The sequence below is a fragment of the Mesoplodon densirostris genome, chromosome 3 (genome assembly GCF_025265405.1).
Source record: "Mesoplodon densirostris isolate mMesDen1 chromosome 3, mMesDen1 primary haplotype, whole genome shotgun sequence".
Taxonomy (NCBI): domain Eukaryota; kingdom Metazoa; phylum Chordata; class Mammalia; order Artiodactyla; family Ziphiidae; genus Mesoplodon; species Mesoplodon densirostris.
The window spans coordinates 73082174-73102898 of record NC_082663.1 but is presented as its reverse complement, the minus strand read 5'-3'; positions in this window follow the sequence as shown (position 1 = coordinate 73102898).

Sequence of the window (20725 nt, the reverse complement as noted above, 5' to 3'; positions counted from 1 at the left end):
CCTCAGAGTCTGACTTCTCTAAAGAAAATTATCACCTTAATATTAAGCACTTGAATGTCACATTTAATAGTTAGTGAAAACTACATTTTTCCCTGGCTCCTTACTGAAAGAGCAAGAACATGTCAAATTAAAATGGGCCATAATTTGGTTACATATGATTTAGTTATTAGAACCCCCAAAAGATTATGTAAATATTATTTATATAAAATAGATATAATTTCTAAATGCTAAAATTATAAATGATGGAATGAGATGAAATATATCTAAGTTGCTGTTGGAAGTTATTGGGATAAGCCTCACACAACTATAAAACGTCCTTTAAAAATTGACTTGTTTTTCCTTACATGTTATTTTCCCTAATGAGTTCATGTAGGGTGAAAAGAGTTAGTGGAAATTATCTTTTTCATACACTTGAAAAGGCAGAGAGGCAAATCAGAAAAAGGATAGATTTAAATTATTTTTAAATCTGTCTCCTATGTGGCTTTGTTTAAACATCCTCAGGCCAGGTGAGATCAGTCATTAAATAAACTTCTGTCTTAATACAAAGAAGGCAAAGTGATTTTCAACTTCAATATTACCTTAATTTGTGCGTAAATATCCTTTAGTCAAAGGAAATGAAAAAGAGTGCAGAATATGTTATTGAAATATACCTGCCTCGTCAGTAATCAGTAGTTGTTAAGAAATTGATGACCTTCTGGGTTATGACTATATCTCATCACTATAATGGTTACCTATTAGGGGTCTAAGTCTCTCCTTAGAGAAACATATAGTTGGTATAGGCTAAAGGAAAGAATCCAGACTTTCAAATATAAGCCCAAGAAATTTGTGAAAAGTTGTAGCCAAATATCTTACTAGCCAAATTAGCTGGAGTAGAGAGTTCTGAAAGAGATATCCAATATGAACTGGAGTGGGCAAAAATTAGAAAGAGGGGAAATGTCATTTTCATAAGACATAAAAGCCTGAGGATTGAGCCAGTGGAACAGAAGGAATAAAATATCGTTGTGAAAGAATGGTTACTAGAAGCTGCAGAACAACAGAGAAAAGAATGATTAAAAATCTAGTGCATATCAGTTTACATTCCCACCAACAGTGCAAGAGGGTTCCCTTTTCTCCACACCCTCTCCAGCATTTATTATTTGTAGATTTTTTGATGATGGCCATTCTGACTGGTGTGAGGTGATACGTCATTGTAGTTTTGATTTGCATTTCTCTAATGATTAGTGATGTTGAGCATCCTTTCATGTGTCTGTTGGCAATCTGTATATCTGCTTTGGAGAAATGTCTGTTTAGGTCTTCTGCCCATTTTTGGATTCGGTTGTTTGCTTTTGTGATACTGAGCTACATGAGCTGCTTATAAAATTTGGAGATTAATCCTTTGTCAGTTGTTTCATTTGCAAATATTTTCTCCCATTCTGAGGGTTGTCTTTTCGTCTTGTTTATGGTTTCCTTTGCTGCGCAAAAGCTTTTAAGTTTCAGAATGTAAATTGATACAGCCACTATGGAGAACAGTGTGGAGGTTCCTTAAAAAACTAAGAATAGAACTACCATACAACCCAGCAATCCCACTACTGAGCATATACCCTGAGAAAACCATAATTCAAAAAGAGTCATGTACTACAATGTTCTTTGCAGCTCTATTTACAGTAGTCAGGACATGGAAGTAACCTAAGTGTCCATCAACAGATGAATGGATAAAGAAGATGTGGCACATATATACAATGGAATATTACTCAGCCATGAAAAGAAACGAAATTGAGTTATTTGTAATGAGGTGGATGGACCTAGAGACTATCATACAGAGTGAAGTAAGTCAGAAAGAGAAAAATAAATACCATATGCTAACACATATATATGGAATCTGAAAAAAAAATGGTTCTGAAGAACCTAGGGGCAGGACAGGAATAAAGATGCAGACATAGAGAATGGACTTGAGGACACATCAAGGGGGAAGGGTAAGCTGGGACGAAGTGAGAGAGTGGCATGGACTTATATATACTATCAAATGTAAAATAGCTAGCGGGAAGCAGCCACATAGCACAGGGAGATCGGCTCACTGCTTTGTGACCACCTAGAGGGGTGGGATAGGGAGGGTGGGAGGGAGACACAAGAGGGAGGAGATATGGGGATATATGTATATGTATAGCTGATTCACTTTGTTATAAAGCAGAAACTAACACACCATTGTAAAGCAATTATACTCCAATAAAGATGCTAATAAAAAAAAAACCTAGTGCTTGTAGGCCTAGAAAGCAATAATGATGAAAGTCTTTCTGCTCAAGCAAATAGGAATAGTTATTTTATAGCATGGTCCTTGCAGAATATTAGGGAATTAGATTTTGTTCTCGATATCATAATAGAAATGAGGGGGAAAAAAGATACGGGGACAGTTCAGAGGTGTTCACAATAAAAGTTCTCAAGGTCTCATTCAACTAATTCATAAAACTCAGTAATCCTCACGTACATTCAGCTATTATTCCCTCATCCCTGCTGCTCCACACCCACACACACACCTGCTACCACTAATTTCTTTGCAGGCATCTGTGAGGGTAAATTAAATAACCAGAGCTTTTTGACATCTTGAGACAGTCAAACCACTCTCTAAGACACATGAAATGATACCTACACTGTAAAGCAGTATAAACCTTAAATATTTAACTCAATTTGGCCCCCATATTGAGCAAATTGCATCTAATCACTTAGATCTCAGTAATCTTGATGATAGTTATAGATGGATAGATGATAGATAGATAGGAAGAAAGAAAATATTACCTTAGAACAACAAAATGCTTTTTGCCTAGTTAATACTTACCCCTTTCTAAGTAAAGCCCTACATCTTGAGAAAGGCAAGATTTTCATCTCACCTTCCTTTCAAAGCAGTATATGGGTCCATCAAAATATTTTTCTAAAGAAAAAGAATTCTCCACATACAGTATAATGTAAAATTCATTGTGCTTAGGGATTACATTTGTTAAATTCAAAAGAAGAAGGGTGCTTGGCACTTGTGCATTATTGGAAATTCCCCAAACACAGACAACAAAAGCTCAGTCAGTTTAATCAAATTATCAGCTTTTCCTCAGTCTGTGTTTAGTCTGTGTTTGTCTAATGTCCGGGTGCATATTTTCTACTTAAGAAAATCAATAAATCTGCTGCTGTAAAAAAAGGCACATTTCAAATGTAGTATACAGCGTATTGCACTATCTGATCCAGCAATCTGTCTGCCTCTGCCCTACAGAAGGAGTGAACAAGAAATATGCCTGACGAGCTTATGAGATGGTTTAGAAACTCATGTATGAAGGTGAAAAAAATGATACCATTGAGGTGTGCACCCCATTCACTTTTGATGTAGAAGGAGAGCATGAAATGTATACCTGAAACTTCTTTCTGCTGTTTTGAATGGTTTTAAGTATTAGGAGCAGAATTAATATGATCTTAGCAATGAAGTCACTAAAATAGATTTCTTAGGTAGAATATTCTTTCATTAACATAATTACTACTTCTCTGTTTATCTTGAGGTCTGACAGCATCTCTTCCTTTCTTATGGGTTTTTGTTCTGTAAATATTTGAGTTGTCAGTCTAATATATGATTCACAGTTGTTCCAACCGTGAGAAATGATCATTTCACTACAGAAACAGTTCCTCATGTCCAAGTTGCTCTCAGGTTCTCTGCTGTTGTCTCTTTATTTGCAGCAATTCTTCATACATAAACCAGCACAAACCGTTGTTTACATAAATCGTCTAAAGTATTAATACTTTTGATAAATAAGTAGTTTGCATTTGTTTTATAAAGATCACCTCACTAATAAAACAAATCAAAGCCCAGGTTTTTCTTCGACCCAGACAGAAAAATTCAGAATTTTGATAGTAAGAATTTAATTCATTTCCATGGATTAAATCTGACTGTATTAGAATGAGTGCATGTTCTCACCTGGAAGTGTGGAATAAATAGTAAATAAAATTTGAAAGGATATAAAGAAGAGGCACATTTTGGGAACAAGATAAATTTTCTCCTGTTTATTGAGATATAGAAACTTAGCAGAAAATAGATGCTACTTTTCTTAATAACAATCAACAAATGATAGACTGCCACACCTAAGTTATTATATTAGGACTTTTTGACCTAAAGATCTGTTCACCACTAATCCTTGAAATGAGCTTCTAATGATACAAATCTTTAACCTCATAATCAGCACTGATGGCTCTAAATAAGTTGGTTTAGGTAATGACAGTACACTGGTTTGCTTGCTAAAGAAATGTTATTTACTCTTCTCCCTCTGTGCTTTTTTGGCAGTGAGAAGATAGGGGGAAATTGTAAAATTCACATTCCAATGAGTTTTTCAAATATTAATCATTGCCCAGGTAATTCATGACATTTTCATTGATGTGTGTGTTTATGCTCATAGGGGAAAATCAGTGAGCAAGTCCCAGGGAAGGAAGAAAAAGACCACTTAGAACAGCAACCGGAATCAGTTCTCAATAAAGAGAAATTCTGATTAGCTAACTCCCCACTCCCACACTTGATAGCAAATATTTGCTTTGTTTATTATAAAAATACAAAAGTCACCATTGTCAAATAACTTTCTGGCTTATTTCTAATGATTCTGGGGGAATATTTTGATTTTTGGTACAAAACTCTCTGGATGTTGTTTGCTGTTTTTCCCCTCCTGTTGTTTATGTGAAGAATTTCTAGTCAGGGTAAGAAAAGGTGTTGCTTGTGCAGAGAATTCGCTTAGTGAAGCAGGCTAATGGGCTGACCAGTCATTAACTAAAACACAGCTGGGAAGAGGCTATAATCCCCCAATTTCCTTCACAAATGCAGTAAATAAATATTCAAATGAAGCAGTGCACACATTTGCATATGTTTTAAACAAAAGCCCAGCTGAAGATTGGGTTTAAAAGCTCAGCTACTGTTTCTCCATTTTCTACCTACAGTTCCTCTACCTGAAGAGTTTGTATTTTACAAATGTCCCCATACTTCTCCCAAAATATCAGTCCCTTTTACTTCAAGAGTTATCTTAGAAATCTTCTCACTTGCTGACCCCCATTAGCTCTCTCACTGAACCCCATTTTAACAGGAATAAAAGTCTCCTATCAAGTTAAGTCTCCTTTTTTTTCGGTGTTTTAAATTTGAACGTCTTTAACATGTAATATGCCATTGGCACTCTTTGTGTTCTGCTGCTTCATGAATAGAACTCTATTTTTTTGGACCCCGGAGCAGGTAGTACTTAGGAAATAAAACTCTGAGGCTTGACCATGGTACCACTGATTTGTTAACCCCATGGCTTTAGGAAGCAGACTCAAATCATCTTCCTAAACTCTTAGTCTGTCCTCTGAGATTTCAAGCAAGTGATGCAACATAGGATGCTGTTCGGTTAATTATTCCTTAGAATGAGCCTCAATATTGTTACAAATTCCCCATTCTGCTTCTTTCCCTCTCCTGCTCTTATTCCATGATTGCAATTTCTAGAGTTAGATTCTAGGGCACACCTGACCTTAGGCTCTTCTGGGTTGCTTATCCTGAAGCGGTGTGAGTCCCTCCCAAGGTGAAGAAATATAATTAGAAGAAAAAAAGATCATTCAGTGAGGAGCCTAAGGTAGGACACAGGGGGTTACTTTCTAGGGGAAAAAATAGATTGAAAAAAAATATTTTAAAGTGATTCTGAAAAGAAAAAGAGGAAAAAAATAGAGAGTTCTGCAGTTAAAGAAAGAAGCATATGAAAAATTAGCAAGGTAAATTAACTTTCACTTGTTTTCAATCCTGCTTGTGACTCTAGCAAGTTTGCCTCACCCCTCTTCCCTAGTGGAGAAAGAAAAATAAGTAGATAGAAGCCAAATGCCCAAGGAGTTTCTAGGTTAAAGTGCATTTGTGCTTTTTCTTCTAGTTGTAAGAAGTGGACTATAATTATTATACACATGTATAAAGACATATACAATGATATATATAATATATAGCCTGTATGTATAGATATATATTTGCATACTATATATAAATATGTTTGCATTCATTTGGAAAACATTGACTCTCAGCAAAGTGAGGTACATAGGTTTGAAATCTGTGAATCTTGGGTTAGTTATAGAAAATCTAAATTAGAATTTGGGTCTTTAATATTCTATTCTAAAATAGGTAATAGAGGAATTATTTTTGCCAAGCTGTATTTAAATGCATGCAAGGAATCTCTATTAGTGCCTTGTTAGTTACTTGCTATACAACATCCTGATGTTTTTTAATTCTGCTATACTTAGGAGCAAGTGTAGCTTAAACAATAAAGCTTTCGAGAACTGAGATAATAAAAGATTTGTTTTCTTCTCATTCAATCACGTTTACAAAGCATACTTGTAGGGAGAAAGTCACTATCATATAAATGATAATGCTTTGTATTTTTAACAAAACCATGTCAGTGTATTTGGTGTTACCCTTTTTTATAAGTAAATTTTTTGTTCCTGAAGAAAATAAAAGTGTTAATACTAGGAGGCTAGTTCAAACATACGCTCTAGCTGATACTATCAAAGTACAAAAGGCACTTTTAAGAATCAAGTTGTGTGAATTGTGCTGTGTATCTATGAGCATTATTTTGTAGAGGCTTCAAAGCTTTCAAAATGCATATGAAACATGGCAAAATAACAATTGGGATCTCTATGGTTTTTATCTACTTCTTTTTTTTTTTTTTTTTTTTTTTTTTTTACATATTTCCTTAACAGGTTGTTAATCTTTTTTCCCCCCCTGGTCAAGTCACATTGGACAAAACACTGAGTTACCTTATTTGATCACACAAAGGCTTGACAAGATAAAGTGCCCAGAGGAACACCTGTTGAATTTAAATACAGCTTCTTTTTGTTTATTTGCCTGCTATTCCAGTTGAACTTTTCATGAAAAATGGTACATCCCCGTTTTGTTTTATCACCCTCAAAGCTTCTGAAAGCTTACTTAAAGGTTTTAGTAAAGTCTGATGGCATGTATTCATCCATAGCCACTTTAGTGTAGCTCCTCCATAAATTAATAAATATTGGAGATGCTTCCTAAAAAGGAATGATAATAATATCATTTCTTATTTGTATAGGAGATAAATTACATTTTTCAAATAAGTTTCAAACGAATTATCTCTTTTGATTATCACATGTTATTTTCTGTTGTTATTACTCTATTTGTTGGTTTAAGCACAAAAAGTTACTTTATAATTGCTTTTTTCCCTATTTTTTCTTTTCATTATTATAAAGGCTCCAAGTCACATGAAATTGTGGTGTTGTGTATTGGGTTAATGCTTCGTAATCAGCTCTCATATCAAAGATGCTAGAATTCATGCAAGTAATCATAAGCTATGAAGTGATGAAATCTAGCAGAGAGAGAGTGAGCACTTCAGGTATAGTGGCAGGGAGACTTTTATCATCCATTCTGTCTGAGTAAACGCAGTGTGTCCAGCAGTCCAGTCTGAGGTCATGGCTGCCTCAGAATTTGAGTGGTTGGGGATATTTTGGGATGCTTTCATTAGAAGGTACAGAGTATAGTTAAGAAACAAGCTTGGAGCGCCAGCATATGATTATGGCAAGACGGGCTGACCACTGGGAAATTGCTGAGCCAACAGGTCAGGGAGTCGGGTTGACCTCCTCTGGGGCCAAATCCACAGAGAGCCACCACCCAGCACACCTTCTGAGGGATAATCTGAAACACTCAGTGTTCCAAATACTCATCTGAGCAACAGATGTTTTTGTAAGACAAAAAGTATTGTACATTTTCAAAGGCTCTGTGTGTGAATCTTCTTGCCTTTCTATTTTTAAGGGTGCTGGTATCCAATAAATATTCCATATATTTACTTTAGAATGATCAAGCATCCTTGCTGCCTGCTTCCTTGGTGGGCATGTGGGATGGTAGTTGTAGAAGGGCTCTAACCACAATGCTAGAGCCATACACTTAGCAGGCTGCAAGTTACCAAGAGCTTGTTCAGAGAACTATTATATAAAGAAGGTATTTTTTAGACTTCTTGTATTTAATGACATTGAATGCTTTTGGATAAAATCTTTCCGATTTCAATTTGTGGTTAACAAAATATTTCTTTTCTTCTTGTGCTTCGTGCTTCTTATAGCACCCAAACTCGATGTTTTTTTATTCCTTCTTGATTTTCAAGCATCCTGTTTACACAAAGCATGGAAAAGAGTTAAAATGAGAGAGAATTTAGAAAAGGTGTCATTTGATAACCATGACAACTCAGAAGGCAATAAGAAGAAATTTGGAATCTAATATTTGTTTTATGAGCAACAGAAAACCTAGCAATTGAAGCAACAGTCCTCTGTCGCCTGGCATAGTCAGGTGACAGAGGACTATGGTTGAAATAGAATAAATCTGAAGAAAATGGGAAAATGTTAATCTGATAACTTGGAAAGAAAAATATATAACAAAAATCCACTAATGTCACTTTTTATCATCTTACAACATCTCACAGAGTTTTCCTATTTGAAAACAGAGTATTATCCACTGGTGCCCCCATGCCCAACCGTTCTCCACCCTCACTTCCTCTCCTATCCTTAATACATATGAAACATCCCTTCATGATATTTTGATTGGGTAATAGTGTGTACGTTTTCTTGAAAGAATAGGAAAAAATGAAATAAAATGCTAAGCAAGATAAAGTAATAATGATAGACTCTAAAACAATTGTGTTAACACATTGACTCTTAGGGTGTCAGGGAGTTCAATTTAATTCAGTTTGATTTTAGGTAAATGTCTTGAGTTTTTATGAATCCAAATTCATCTTTTAAGTTTGGATACTATAAGAAGCCAAAGGTGTATTATATATCAACCAGAACAGACAAAGTTCAGACCAGCAGTGACTGTGATTGTCAGGTTTCTGCTGAAAATACAATATATCAACAATAATGGAAATTCAAGTTTCTACAGAAAAAGGAAATTTATAAGAAATCAGGCCCCACTTACCACTTCATAGCTTGTCTTCATTGGAGTACATGTGTATGTCTATGTGTGTGTTTCTTTATGTGCACGTCCTTTTCCTGGCCAAACATTTGCCTCTTCTCTAATTTATTTCCTCCCTTATCGTTTCTTTCCCTTTCCTCTTTTAAATATATCTTAAGGTCTTCTTCAGCAAGTCCAGGCCATCTGTCCTCACCATACTAAATAAGCATTCGTGGACACATGGCTGCCTCCTCCAGACTGACAAAGGCTCTTTAGCATAGCTGAGAGAGATGACCCAACAGCAGTGGTAAAGAGGCCTAAAAATATTTAAAGTACAAAAAAAAAAAAAAATAACAAGGCCCACCAACTTTCTCTTTACTTGACTCCCCCTTTTTTCTTAAGTTTATTTTATGTTTTACCATTGGAATCTGCCCTAACAGAATGCATTTGCATAATTGCCTGCCAAATTAGATGTAAGCTTATTTTTAAAGTTAAAGAATTCTTATATCAGAGAAGAGAAATTAATAAAAAAAAACAAAACAAAACAAAAAACAACCTTTAACTTCCTTTTAAGCCATGGTTGCGTATATTCCCCTGTAGTATAACTGGCAAACATTTAAAAGACAGAAAGGTGATTATATGTAAGAAGCACCCCTGAAATTTCCACTTCTATAGTAGATATGAGGGGATTGGTAGATATATATTTTTAACAGTTTAATAAGAATGCACTCAATGAGCAGATGCACTTTCAAATAACTTACATAAATTGTAAGGCATCATAGGACACAGAGTTTTTAAAAAGAATATTCAATGGATTAAAATTTTATGTAAAAGACTGACTCTCTTTTCTTTTCCAGTTGACCAGTCCTTGATTTTTTGCACGCTCTATAGAAAATTGACTTGTTTTATTCCCAATGAATACTATCTTCTTACATAAGTTTGTTAGTTTATTAAAGCATTTTATCTAATGAAAAATATTTTAATTGGATGTAAATTATCACTTTATTTTTTCACAACAGATGCTGTGTGAATTACACGAACTTATATGAATTTCTGAGCTACTCATAAGTATTCAGAAAACTGCTAAAACCTGTTAACTGAATAGAAGATAAGACATTCCTATCCTCTTTATGGACTAAACCTTGCTTATGTAAAATGCATTAGGCCTTTTTTTCCCTGAAACTTAAGAAATTATGTATAAGCCAGTGTTTCTTCATTCTTACACCTGTACTATATATACTTCCACCTATCCTAAGTATAGCCCAAAATAATATCTTCTAGAACTAAAGTTACAAAATGGCTGAACACAACCTGTCATGTACTTTATGTTAAAGAAAAAACTTTGCTCCACATTGCTGTTATCTATATACACCATCATAAATCTTTTCTTAGAGTGCTTTTGGCTTACTTCCAGTTATTACTAGTTAATTTGCTGAAAAAAATCTGTTTCTTTAAAAAAGTCTACAGTAAAAAAATTTTAGCAAAATGTATTTTTATAATTTCTAGAAAGAAAAGAATATTTTTTAGATGGTCCTTAAATTATGATGGCACAAACAACAAGACATCCTTTTGATGCAACAAAACAGAAGTTATGCAGAAAAATTATCATCTCATCTCTTTGAAACACAAGCCAGGATTTTTAGTTTTACAAACCCTCTTTGAAAAATCTTGGTATACATGCTATTAGAACTGGTCTTATGAGAGCTTGTGTGTGTGTGTGTGTGTGTGTGTGTGTGTGTGTGTGTGTGTGTGTGTAGTGGGTAGAAGCAATGAGGTGGGAAAGAAGGAACTGAATTTGGTGATAAATTTCATTAAGCAGTAGGTGTTCATCAGTGTGTGTCTTACAATGTTCAGTGTTTTTTATAGAATGTTTTCCCCCTTCAAAAAAAAATCTAGTGGGTGTTCAGTGGGTTCTTTTGTTGTTCAGTCTGTTAATTAGAATTTTGCAACAAGTCTTAAATGAGGAACAAAGTATGGTAGAAAGGTCTTACTTTAAAATTTAGAAAATGTGAATGCCAAAATCAAAGTCAGAATTATAAACATGAGTGGAAAAATACCAAAGGATTTTATATGTTTGAAAAGAAAAAGCACAGCACCCTCTGAGAAATATAAAGCTAGAATTAGAGATGTGTTCGGGAACTGATTTGGGAAGAAAGCAGGATCAAGCAAGCGGAACTCTGTACAGATAGTAGATAAAATGCCCATACATTTACAGTTTCATTTTGGCTGACAGGGGGATAGCAAATTATAGTTCTAACTCAGAGTTTTCCAAATCCTGGATAAATGGGTAGAAATCAAGGAACTGCTTCATCTTTACTATACCAAACCTTTGGGATTTTTTAATGGAAGAAAAGAAGTTGGGAAGAAAGACCAGGAAGTAGAAACATCTGGCTCTGAGGGCCAGTCCAACTCTCCCTAATATGACTTAAGATGCAAGCTACAAGTGTAAGGCACTTCTTGTACATTTGTGGGCCCCATTAATGAATTTTTTTCTGTAATTCTTTTCAGTTTATTGTGTCAAATTCTTGTGAATATCAGTGGATAAAGAATTTGAACCATACATCTTCTGTATGTTTTAAGTTTTATACAAGAAAAATAATTGACTGAGAACTTATAGATAATCTAATTGAAAATAAGCCCCAAATTAGTGAAGGAGCAGTTGCATTCTGTGGGAAGCAACATAGAATAATGGAATAATACAGACATTAAATCACAAGACCTAAATAATAAATTCTTACTCCACCTCTTGCTAGGTATATGCCCCTTATCAAATTACCCACTTCTCTGTGCCTCAGCCTCCTCTTCTGTAATCAGGGGATAGTAATAGCTTCATCATGGACTGATTATGAATACTAAACATGATAATATATGTAAAGTGTCTAAAAGAGGTTTGGGGCCATAGTGGGTGCTCCGAAAATGTAAAGTCCCCAACCTCTGCCTCCCTCAACCTGGACTATGTAATGGTACATGATCAGTTTAATCACTAAAAAAAATGATTGCTTAAGAATTTTCTGGAACAATCAGATACTTTTCGTATTGAAGTCAACAGTCTTCTTAATAAAGACTATGATCAATGTAAAGTGGATTTTCATATTTTAAAGATGTATGTGGGTAACTCTAGTAGGGGAGTTTTCTTTTAAAAAAATCCCCTATTGAAAGCCATGACTATCTTGAGTTCTAATAAGGTATCAAAACTACTGTTTCAGTAACAAATTCCCCTTATTTCATGTATCCTATTCCATGGATTTACAGAGAGGACAGTATGAATATGGAATATAAGCTATTCATATAATACTTAGAGTTTTGATATTGTCACAGTTGAATAAATTTTATAAATATACAGATTTGGGTAAAAGGGGGATTATTATTTTACAAAATGATCACTGAACTTCTCTCAATATTTGGCAATAAAAAATGAATTCAATTTATTTTAAATTTAGATACTTGTGTTAAGTACTGTGATAAATTAATAAATCATCAAAATAAAGCAATTTTTAAATTAATACATATATTTAATTTGGGGAAATATGAGTTTATTTCTAAACAGTCATTTTAAACTGTTTCTAAACTTTTTTTAAAAAAGTGAAATTAATGCATTCTGTTACCTTTAAAAATCTCTTTTAAAGACTCTCTACATTGGTACATAAAATGTAGATGGAGCTGACAACTAGTAAATCTTATGCAAAACCACTACTCTATAGAAAAATTGATATTCTGCAAATGAGAAAAATAACCTTTTTGAAAAAATTATACCATAGCATAATGCTTCATAAAATTTTAAAATTTCTGTGGCTTGAGAAAAGGAATTTACTTCTAGTCAGTAATATAAAGAATACACTTTGCCACTATTTAGATTTTTCTGGAAGTCATTTTGTCCTTCCAGCAAGTAAGGCTATAAGTGTGGAGTTTATTGTAGTAATTCTGGAGAAAGAGTGTGAACAAATATAATGGTGTTATTTGTCATAACTTAGAAATTGATAAATGTCCACTTTTAGCTGATTACAATGTCTTCTTTTTTACTTTAAACACATGAACATGTATGTATGCACACACACGTGCACACACACACACATTCCCTTTTTATGCATTTAACTCTGCTCAAAGAAACACTACTGAAACTATTTTTCCGGGTTGATCTCAGAAATCAACAGAGAAACATAGTAGAGTTACTTTAACATTACTTGTGTTCTATTTTATCTGTATTACAAGGGGTTCAAATATTTTTGGAGCCTAGAAAAACCTAGTGGAATTGACATCACTTCACAAAGATTCCATAAGGCCAACATCTAACTTTGCTTTCCACTAACAGCAGAAACAGTTTAAATTACTGTGGAAACAGAAGCACAAATACTTTGCCAGAATCTGTTCTATAAAGTAATAGTAATTAGTTTCTCCTGTTGTCAGACAGGAGAATACCACATAAGTAAAGGAGAGAGAAAGTTGCTGTAAGGGAAAAGGATAGGGTGTGAAGTATACAAAGAAAAAGGCTAATTCAAGGGAAAATAAAAGGGGTCTGCCTGACAAGGAATATTTTTTCATAAAACTTTGGCTTTTTTACAAGATAAGTTAAAGAAATTGTTTCTGGCTAGTTCAAGTAGTAAAACAGTTCATTTGGATTGGTCTAAGTGTGCATTTGAGTTTCTGTCTAGAGAACATAGTTTGACCATAAACCCATGATTTTGCACTTGTCTCTAGCCAGGACAGAAACAGTCTATCTCATTTTGGTGAAGAGGTTTGAAGCATTATCTTCATTATATCCTCTGATTCTACAAAAAGATAAAGAACGGTGTTCTTTTTTTAACATGTGTGTTTTATTTTTTTAATTGAAACTTAAATTTGCATAATGTTGTTATATGTCAAACATATTTCCATAAAGAATGGTCTTCTTTGAATTTCTCCAAATCACACTGTGAGGGTGACCAGGACAGTATAGTTTATACTGAGATAAAAGCTCCCAAACGCAATAGATTAGCATAACAGTAGTGTACTTCTTGCTAGTATTACATGTTCATCACAGGACAACTGGAAACTCTGTTCTACATCTTCTCACTCCAGGCAAATGATGCTTCTACCATCTGGAAAGTTGCTGGTTGCCCTGGCAGGAGAAGGGAACAACAGCAAATTGAACTTTTCTTTTAAAGGATCCATCTTGAAATGACACCTGTCACTTCTCCTCACATTTCGTTAACCAAAGCAAGTCATAAGGACATAAATGTGTTTCATGTCATGAGGACAGGGAAATGCAATTTTGCCATGTGACCAAGAGAAGAGTTACTAGTGACCAATCACATGAGACAAACCAACCAGTGAGAAGGCTGAATGATTTTGTCTATTTTAATTGTTGTTTATAATCCCTTTCATTGTAATAATTATGGGAAACCTACATTGATTAATGTGGTCACAATTAATGAGTAATTTATCCTTTGTAGTTTTGTTTCAGACAAAAAAATAGTTTCCTATGTATTCATTTCCCTGAAATGATTTTTTCCACAAAAGAACAGCCGCTGGAAAATTATTGGACTTGTAAAAACTTAACTATTAGAATAAGTAACCTAGAGTCTCAGTACATGAGTCTCAGTATACACAGTATAACAGTGCTATGGACATCATTTTTTCAGTTTATTTTGTAAGCTCTTTTCTGTCTCTTTGTGTGGAAAGTCAGGGCTCCTGCTTTATCCAAAAATGTCCTTGGATTGACATCGCCATTATGGCTCCAATTGTTATTGCTGTGCTGTTGCCAAGGCAGCCAAAATATAGACCTGGGTTCAAAGTAGTAACTGCGTGTGTAAGAGGGTAGTCACTTCCACTCTCATGAATACAGCTGCTCTGAATGTGACAAATACCATTATCATCATGGGTCTTGTTACGTCAAACCACAAGGTGCTATCTGAACAAATGCTTGGTTTTAACTGTCAGATTCTTGGATGTGTCACATTTTTCTTTGGATCTTTGGGTTATTGTAACAGCTGTTTGTAAACATTGTAAAGCCCACATTAGGTACAGAATTGGTAAGAAAATTTTGACCTGAATGTCTGCCCTCTGAACCATCATAAGGAATGCAGCATGTCTGCTGACACTTAAAGCAGTAGATTTAAATAGCGACCAGGATCAACTTCCAGCTGAATAAGTCAATAAGCATTTTCAGTTTCTGGCTCCCTCTGGGTCAGTTTTCTTTCACTGGCTGGGCTGAGAAAGTCCAAGGGTGTTCAGACCTTAACTGACAAATGGGTAGCAAATAAGTATTTCCAACAAGCTTTTGTCTTGGCAGTATTTTTCACTGAGTCTAATATATCCCCTTCAGTAGTTAAAAGTTACCAGTGCTTGTTGAATAGAAGTCTTTTTCTTTGGAAACAGGGACACGGGCAGCTTTAGAATTTGTCATGCTCTGATCTCTTTCATTCTGAAAATACCCCATGCTATTTTACGTAGTGGTAATGAGTTAGATATTTCTAGTGCTTGCCTGGGTAAGCAGTCATGAGGGCTGTTGTAATAAATAAATAGTAAGAGCACACTGCTCTGATAATAGCAACTTTCATTGAAGGATGTGAATGTGCCTTGCAGAAGAGTGATACAGAATCCTTAGAAAGGCTTTTATTAGCAGAAATGTAATACAACAATTTTAAGTGGAGCAGTAAGCCAGAATGGAGAAAGCATCTCTGACATTGTGTTTCTAGTATCAGTTGTAATTTTGGACACCCAGGCTCTCAACCCAAGCAGTTGAGAAGCAAAGGAAAATTCCCCTACAGAAATGCACCTATAGCACATTGAATATTATGAGAAATCTTGACCTTAGGATTTTTGGATTTTGAAGACAGCACATATCCACGAACAAATTGTATCAGACAGTCACCTGTGGAAGAATTCAACTGCTATATCCAGTTGGAATTTTACTTAGGATTAAAAATAAGATTCTTACAATAATTGCCATCCACCATATATTCTTCACAGGATAATTAGATATGTTACAGCTATGACCCCAGAAGTTCAAGAAGTTTCCATCAAGCTTGCTTAATTACAGTAAATATCCATATAGGTATATATACTTTTATTACATATGTACATATACAAAGGGTTATAACAACAGAGATATTTTATAATTTCTAAAATAAGTATGTTCTTAAATAAAATGAAGCTTCTTACTTTAAAAAAAACTTGAGTCATAATTAAAGTTAGGATTAAATACATAACCACCAGGGTAAGGCAACTTAGGTGCATGCTGGGTGACAGGACAAGTCAAACTAGATTTAAGTTCACTATGGATAATTGAGAATTGACTGAATGTGAGGTGTATGATTTCATTTTAAAGTGAAGGCGAGTCCATGATGTTTGGACAAATTGAGATTTGTTCTAAACTCAACACACTCACACACACACACACACACACACACACACACACGGAGAATCTCAAACTGAAACTGGCGAAGTTGTGTTCTGCTGTTTTATATTGTGATGTTGTTTGTGAGATTTCTCACTTTGTTCACATGCTGCTTTGAAATAAAGATGGCACTTTCATTAGGGCACATGTCCTATATTTCTTTGTGAAATCAAAATGGAAAATGGAGGCTAGGAATAGTGCCCGAGATCTCTTATGTATGTTTTGTCATGAAAATTATTCTTTGTCAAGGCTGGTCCTATATAATGGGGGGAAAAGTGTATTTCTGCCCTATTACTCTCTGCATCTCTTTGTATTATTCTAGTATATTTTTTTAGATTTTATTCCCCCTTCAAAGCTCCTAGGAGCCCACAATTTAGTGCCCCAGAAATAATAGGGTTTATAGAAAGTGCTGATCTATAGATTTTACTCACTTTCCTCTATTGTTACAAGTTTTCTAGACTAGAGCTCTAAGTGCTATGGACTATAGTATAATAAGGATATCAATATGCTACACATCTTCTATATCATGCAAGCAAATATCCATCCTATCAAGGGATTTTGTTCATAGAATTTTCTATAGAAATAATGTTACAAATGGTTGTTACGTTTCTAAGTTCACAGGAAACAGATAAAAACAAATCTTGAACTTGTATGTTACATTTAGAATGCGTGCTCGCCTCCTAGATGCCCCATCTCCTGGTCAGAAATGTCAGTCTTCTAAAAAGGTTGATCTCAGCTGTGTTAATAGAAAATTATCTGAGAGTACCAATTTCCACTAATTCATGAAAGTGTGAATGACCGTTAATCCTTTAAGTTCCCAAAGGTTGAGTAGAGTCATTATTACCCAAATAAATCATGAATTTGTAGAATCTTAATACAAGATAATAAACTGAAGTAAAAAACGTTCAGATAGTATGTTAAGGATGTACTTTTCAGCCAGCACGTGGGCAGATCATATCAGTGTAGACTTGTTTCTGGATCTTTTTGTCTATAATGCTCACTATTTGGGTACTATTTTTATTTTTAACTTTTTGCACCAGAGAATCTCTAAAAAGTCCCATTTGTCTTCATTGTAGTTCCCATTTCAGCAGCTGCAAGGCACTGGTGTGTGGGAAAAGTGTGGCAGGAAAGAAGGTATTGTGTACATTGATTTGGGGTAAATCAGAAACCCTGGGTATTTGCATTCAACTAGGGACTTTCTGGAGATAGTGCCTTAACTGGAACTGTGAGACATTCAGGCTTTGTGGAAGGCAGTTGAGAAAATATTGAAGTCCCTCAAATCATACCATTTGGGTGGCCTTTTCTACCCTTTATTTGTAACTCAAATATTCATTTTTCTAATTTCTAAGTGAAATAGATGAAGTTTGTAAATCATAAGCCTGGCTTTCATAGCCATAGTCCTAGCACTCATTAATCCTGTGTTCTGAGGAAAATCACTTCATCTCTTTGGATCTCAGTTCTCTCATGAGTCAAATGGCATCGTGATACTAGCTGTGCTCTATGCTGGTGGAGACATGACAGACTATTAGATGCTAACATGCTTAGACAGCATTAGGAACATTATGCAAATTTAACATGTTTTAATAAAACTAGGAAAAGGAACAAAATGCAGCATTAAATATTTTTCTCTAACTATATTAGAACTAATATCTTATAGAAATCAAGGTCAAGATTTAGGGAAGTCAATATATCACTACTTTCTTAAACTGAAAATAAGATGCAGTTTCACATTTTATAAAGTAATTGTTGGGATACCTTTATGCAGCTACTTGCTTTCCACCTTTCAGAATGCCAGAGAATGCAGTGTACTTCTCAGGATCCTTCAACACCCAAGACAAAAGTTTTTTCTCCCTTTTATGGTCTGTGTCTTTTTCTTTTATACTTGGGGTACCAGTCTTAGTCTAGGTAAAGATTCAAAGATATTTGAGCATATGCGATAAACTAAACTAAAATTAAACTAAAACTGAACTAAAATTAAAAATACGGTTTTAATTTTATATCAGACAAAGCACTTATTAGAGTGCTTGGTTTTATTTTGGAACCCAAGAAACAGCCTTTGGTAACTTCAAGATGTAGGTAAGGAAATATTTGGAGGATTGGGTCCTGTGTAAAACAGATTGAAATGGAGACGGGAAAGAGTAAAGATTTCTGTATCATTGTCACTGAGGTCCGTTTATACTCGCAGTCCATGAAGCATTAGGAAATACAAGCCACAGTGCCATTAACTCAACTAGACATTTCTACTTTACCCAAAGAGATGGTATGGTGCAAAACCAAACACTGTATGACTAGTTTCTATAGATTGCAATTGCACAGACTTGGGTCTATGACATGTCATATTATATGCCTAATGGATAGCTACATTTGATAAAAATCTGAATTAATTACAGTTTTCAATACTCATGCTCCAAAATATCTCACAATGGATATTATTTCTAAAATGTAAAGCATGATATGTTTCCACCAATTAGAAGCAGATTTTTAAATATGTATTTATAATGTGTGTTCAATATATTACATATATTGATATACACATATGGAAATACACATAAGCATATTCATATATAATTAATAATCTCAAACTTTCTCAATATTATTCTATCACAAAGTCAGTTTTCTCCTGGATTTATGTTCACTTTGTATTTTTAAATTATTCTTATTCTCTTTATCTATGAAGAGTTCTGGTAACTCTATAAAATATCCAGACATTTAATACACACTGACTTATTGGACATTAAAGTGACTTGAGTGCCAAAACCCAATACTTGGGAATGTAGCAGACCTAAGGCCACCTTTGAATCAGTGCATTGTTCATAGCTTCAGCAGAAAGCAAACTGGACAAGGTGGGTTCCATTGTGTCTGGGTTCCATTATGTCCTTTGCTAAGTAATTCAGCCTAGGGAGTCACAGAAGAATCCACTGACTTCCAAAATGAAAATAATGGAGGTGAAAGAGTAAGTTGGAAATCTGGGCATCCTCCTGACTCCTGACTCTCCATCACTCATACTTCTAATCAACAACACCAAGTCTATCTCTTAAACCCCTTTTACATTCATGAGTTTTCTTTAGCACACTCCCTCCAGTCACCATTATTTCTCCCCTGAATCACTGAAATGGTTTCTTAAACAGTTTCTTATCATCTAGCTCCCCTGAAATTAATTTTCCACATTGCAGTAAATATAATCATCCAAAAATTCAAATAATATCAAATCTCTCCCCTACTGAAAAGTCTCTTATACTGCTTCCCTGAACCCTAAGGACAAATGGATCAGTTTGTTTTATTTGTTCATATTCGACCTTGTCTTTCGTGTGGCTAGTTTTCTTCAACTACCTCAAGGTTCTTGGATGTGTAGTCACACTTATGAATGATGGACTATATTGAATAGTCAAGGTAGCTGGCATGTATACTGTTTGCTCTTGTTTAGGACTCTTTCCCCATGAGGCCTCTCAGCTGAGTGATAAGGCTGACTGAAGGTTCTATATAAGTTGGGAAGTCAGGGGGATATTTTGACAACCAGTCTCTTTGAAGTACCCCTGGGAAAAAAGCAGGTTTCAGAACAGGAAACTCCTTCAGGCCTGGTACATTACACTACCAAAAGGAAGTGCTCTTCTGCCTGTCATCTTACACCTATATTTCATGTGTCTGTGTGCAACCTAGAGTTAGGCTGAGGTCTGTTCTACTTCTGTCTTAGACCCCAGCATCTTCAGAAGATAACTTTCTTAGGAACATCATCCATATGTTCACCTGATTTTGAGAATAACTCTTGGCTTCAGCCACAGAGAATAAGCGTTTGCTGCCAAACCATAGCTCTATTTACATCTGTGTTGGGGGGAAGAGCTCAACTTTCCCAGTTGTTTGGAAAGTAAACTCCTAAATAATGACCGAGGATTGCCCCCTGGCTTATCCGTATTTGTTGATTCACCTTGAAGATCTCCGGTGACTTTTATTAAATTTAATCTTTCATTTCCCTACCAATCACATGTCATTTGTTTTCTGTCCTCCCAGAATTTTTATAAAATTTTGATTCACTGATGATACATTTCTTGTTTTCCAGAGTGTCATTCATTTTAATTTATCAATTCTATTAATTCAAGGAGACTTCGAGAGAAAGAAAATACAGACAGATATGAGTTTTCAGTTATCACATTTTTAGAAAGAAAATACAGACAGATATTAGTTTTCAGTTATCACATTTTTAAAGTCAATTGAAGTTATAATAATTAATAGGAATTAGCTAAATTCTATACATTTTTGAATTCTACTAACAACTAGGAGTTTATTGATAAATGATTCAGTGAAGATTTGAAAACTATCATAATCTACCTATAGGAATTGATTATTTTAAGGGATCCAAGATGGTTTAAAAAAGGAAGAAACCAGAAATATCAAATGTGTGGGGTCTTTCTTTTCAAAATGGCTACAAAATATTATTGATGGACACTGAACATTTA